Genomic DNA, 5004 nt, shown 5'->3' with positions numbered 1-5004 from the left:
ACATTGTTCTTCCTTTTGAATTTTAAAATTTGACTTTGCTGAGGGGAATTTCATTTTCCCTCATCTGAAATTATAAACATCTCTTCTATGCCTGGGTTAAGCATGAAATTAAGGTAATTAAAGATGAGTAATGCTAAAAGTTCCCTGAGCAAAATCAAACTAAAAAAAAAAAAAAAGTGAGGCTGTCGTGACTGAAGCAGCATTAGTCATAAATCCTCCGAGATTTCTTCTTCTGTTTTTGCTTTTGTTTTAATTTTTTTCCCTGTTTTCTCTTTCAGTGCAGGATTAGATCAGAATTTAAGACCGAGAAACATGTCAGAAAGGATTCTAAGCTAGAAAATGAACGCAGTGGTATTTTCTTCCTTCCTATAAATGCTTGCTTGTTTATCTAACAAATGTTTACTGTATACCCACAGAGTGCCACTTTATGGTACTAAAATGCCAGTGTGGCAAGTACAGGCAGGCTGCTGCTAATCTATAAATTCCTAACTTCAAGTCTCTGCCCTCAGCCTAATACCACTAGAAACATGTACAGGGTGTCCATAAAGTTTGTGTGCAATTTTAAATAGACAACTATTTCAATTGCACACGAACTTCATGGACACCCTGTATGTAGTTAAACAAGTTGGGTTTATTATTCTTTGCAGTGAGGAAAACATACAACCTGAGAAACAGTGGGACATCTTAGTAAGAGGATGTTGAAAGACAATTCTATAGGATTTGAGCTTGGATTTGGTCATTGGAGAGAGGGCCCAAGAAAGCAAAGTTTGACCTCAATTGGATGCTCTTAGTAAAGGAGGGCAAATCTGTGTTTAGGGGTTTGGTGGGTGGCACAATAATCATGTTTTTCTCTACAGTTAGGCAAAAGTGTGAAATGGCCTTGCTCTGTTCCATTTTATCATTGTGTTAGTGTAACTTTGTCTGAGGTTAGAAATTATGTCCAAGAGGAGAATGAAATATCCTGGCTCTTAATGTCAGACTGGCTTGTAATAATTTTGAAGTCAACTTGTGGATATTTGATCAGTTGCAGGTGTCAGGGGCTATGTGCATGTGTGCACTGCCCTACTGGGCCTGGACACTCAGGGTCAATCTGTTCCTTCACCCTGCTTTGTTCCTTTCCACACCACCTCTGCTGGGCCTGCCTCCCCAGAGGCTCCGTTCATTCACTGTGGTCTGTACCAAGCCAGTTCACTTCACAGGCATTTGTCATTGGGCAGGGAAGTCACCTGCTGCTCTCTCTCTCACCTCCTATAGCTTACCAATCTCCAGTCATCATTCATTCTGCCTGCTCACTTCCATCCGCTTCACTCCATCTCCTCTGCCAATACCTTAGGCCAGGGTACTGTCCACTTTCCCTGGCAGTATTAGCCAGCTGGTCTCCTTCCTGTCACCCCTGACCCTTACAACGCCTGCTTCATCTGCTTCCAGAGGGATCTTTCACAAATACAAATGAGAGGGTATCACTGCCCACCATGGCATTTAAGATAAGGATGAGCTTCATTATGAAGCTTGCCATGATCTGCCCTTAATCTATTTCCCCACACCATCCACTCTATTTTCAGCGCTCTAACCACAGGACAAATGGGCTCTATATGTAGATTTCCTTCCATGTCTTCCCTCTATTTGGAACCCATCCTTCTGCCTGCTTCCCTCCAAACTCCATTCTGCATCTCCTCTCCCTGTCCAGGCCTTCTGTAAAGAGACTCAGCCCAGCAGAGCTCCAGCTGTGTGCTCCCACAGCACCCCACCATCCCTTCACTACACTTCTCTCCCTTTATTGTGATCAACGTCTGCTGTTCCAAAAGGCTATGTGCTCCACGAAGGATGGGGCTTCTCGGTGCTATTCACACCTAAACTACAGGTGACAGATGAGTGATGCTCATTAAAATATTTATTGAGTATATGAACATAGTAATTAACTCATTAAATTTGCCATCTAAATAAAATGTCACAATAAATGCTATTAAATATTAGATTATGTATCACTGTTAGTACTAAAGTTTATTTTTTTTTAATTTTTTTTATTAAATCATAGCTGTGTACATTGATATGATCATGGGGCATCATTCACTAGCTTCACAGAGTGTTTGACACACTTTCATCACACTGGTTAACATTTGATAAATAGGATTTATAGATTACTGAGGAAAATTGATTAATACATGAAAGAGTGTTCTGGGGGAAGATGGGATCTGAATTTTGTCAAAACTCCCAAACAACTTTTTGTAACAGACTCCAGTCATAACAAGTGGGCTGCCCATGATTTTTCTTATACTCTTGTATTAAATTTTATATTGTACCTCTTTATTTTTATATTTTTTGTTTTATATCTCTTCAAATAGATTATATGGGCCTTGAACACAGGGAATCTATCTCTAGTTTCTTTATATTTTCCACAAATATAAGCACTTTCTGACACATCCCAGGACTGGGATAAATTTAGTTTATTAGATTTAAGTATTTAATAAATTGGGAATGTTTAAAGGAGGCCCATTTTCATCACAGTTATAGTACTGGAAGTCTAGCTAGAACACCTGTGGCTCAGTCGGTAAGGCGCCGGCCCCATATACCGAGGGTGGTGGGTTCAAACCCAGCCCTGGCCAAACTGCAACCAAAAAATAGCCGGGCATTGTGGCGGGCGCCTGTAGTCCCAGCTACTCGGGAGGCTGAGGCAAGAGAATCGCTTAAGCCCAGGAGTTGGAGGTTGCTGTGAGCTGTGTGAGGCCACGGCACTCTACCGAGGGCCATAAAGTGAGACTCTGTCTCTACAAAAAAAAAAAAAAAAAAAAATAGAACAATTATAAAAGAGAAGAAAATAAAGTGTATCCCAATTGGACAGGAAGACATCAAATTATCTTTGCAGGTGATATAATCTGAAATCTAGAGAAACTTAAAGAAGCCACACAAAAAATAATTATATCTGATAAACGAATTCAGCAAAGTTGCAGGATATAAAATCAAAATACAAAAATCAGTAGCATTTCTATATGCCAATGGCAAACCATCTGAAAAAGAAACCAGGAAAGTGGTGCCATTTACAATAGCCACAAATAAAATAAAATACCTACAAATAAACTTAGTCAAAGAAGTAAAAGACCTCTTTAATGAAAACTATAAAACAATGATGAAAGAAATAGACTAGGATATAAAATAAAAATAAAAATATATTTATTCCATGCTCATGGATTGGAAGAATCAAAATTGTTTTAAAAAGTCTGTACTACCCAAAGCAATCTATAGGTTCAATGTAATTCCCATCATAATGCCAATATTGTTTTTAATAGAAATAGAAATAAATTCTAAAATTTACATAGAACCGCAAAAGACCCAGAATAGTCAAAGCCATTCTGAACAAAAAAGAAAAAAGAAATTAAAAGAATCACATTACCTGACTTCAAATTATACTACAGAGCTATAGTAATCAAAACAGCATGATACATACAGGTATAAAAACAGACACATAGACCAATGGAACAGAACAGAGACCCAGAAATAAATCCACACATCTATAGTGAATTTATTTTTGACAAAGATGCCAAGAACATATGATGAGGAAAGGACAGTCCCTTCAGTAAAAAGTGCTGGGGAAACTATATATCCACATACAGAAGAATGAAATACGATCCTTATCTCTTACCACATAAGTCAAACAAAATGGATTAAAGATTTTAATCTAAGACCTAAAATGAAAGTATGAAAACATTAGGGAAATGCTTTATGACATTTGTCTGGGTGAGGACTTTGTGAGTAATACCCCCCAAACACAAAGCAAAGGCAACCAAAGCAAAACTGGGCAAATGGGACCACATCAAGCTGCAAAGGAAAGAATCAACAAGGTAAAGTGACAACCCACAGAGTGGGAGAAAAGATTTGCAAACTATCCATCTGACAAGGGATCAATAATTAGAATATAGACAGTGCTCCAAAAATTCAATAGAAAAGAATCAAGTAATCTGACTAAAAAATGGATTATTCTCAGCATACAAATACCCATCTTGCAACAATGGGAAGCAGAAAGTCATCAAGGGGCCTTAAACAAGAGAGTGACATACTCAAATATATATTTCTTCAACATGAGCTGTCCTGAACATATGAAAATAATTAAGCTTTAAACAACAATGTACATAAATTAACTTATTTCATCAGGGATTATTCCTGTAGGGCAGAAAAAGCTGGTACGGCAGCTGCAAATACATGCAGTGTTTATATTTTTTTATAATGGATCATTTTTCTTCATTATTGACATCATATTCATCTTCTTTAGAATATTTTTAAAGCCTTAGAGTTCATTAAACTTTGTCTCAGAGCCAAAGAATTTACAAAGTGAAATCTTGATATTCAAAACTTGATAAGCAGGAAATCATTCCGATTAAGAAGTAAAATATGTTCCTGGTTTTAAAAATAGCATCCAGATATAAAATGGATAAATAAAAAATTTTCTAAAACATTTACAAAAGTTATTAAATATTCTTTAACTTTACTGTGCCAAATTAACATTAAATTCTATAGGGTGGAATAGGTTTGTCCATCAGATGATTTTAAAATGCACATTTTTAATCCCGTTTTTCAAATGTTCAAACCCCAAAGAAATTAGGTAAAACAATTGAGTACCATATCAAATAAGGGTAGCAGCTGACCTCTTACAGTACCAGTTCTTTTTTCAACTGCTATTGGATATTTTCAGGTTACCTTTACACCATTCAGTCAATTGACAGTTATTGAGAACCTCTTCTAAGGAAGGCATCCAGAGTGTTCACAAATAAAGCCTACCCAAACCTGCTAATGAAAGATCCAGCCTCTGGCTTTTCCTCCTCATACATTGCTAGGAATATCGCACACGAGTTCCCACAATCCCAAATGCTGTGGGATCCGCTGCCCTATTGGGGCTCTGTTTCTTTTCTCTTCTGTCTGCTCCAGCTTCATAATCCTCTTTTATCCCTAGTCTTCGGGATCTCTCTACACCCTGCAGGTAGTGTGTACAACAGTCTCCTCCAGCTACCACTG

This window comes from Nycticebus coucang, chromosome 11, assembly GCF_027406575.1.
Source record: "Nycticebus coucang isolate mNycCou1 chromosome 11, mNycCou1.pri, whole genome shotgun sequence".
NCBI classification, from domain to species: Eukaryota; Metazoa; Chordata; class Mammalia; order Primates; family Lorisidae; genus Nycticebus; species Nycticebus coucang.
The sequence above is the reverse complement of the archived record's forward strand: the minus strand, read 5'-3'. Positions refer to the sequence as shown.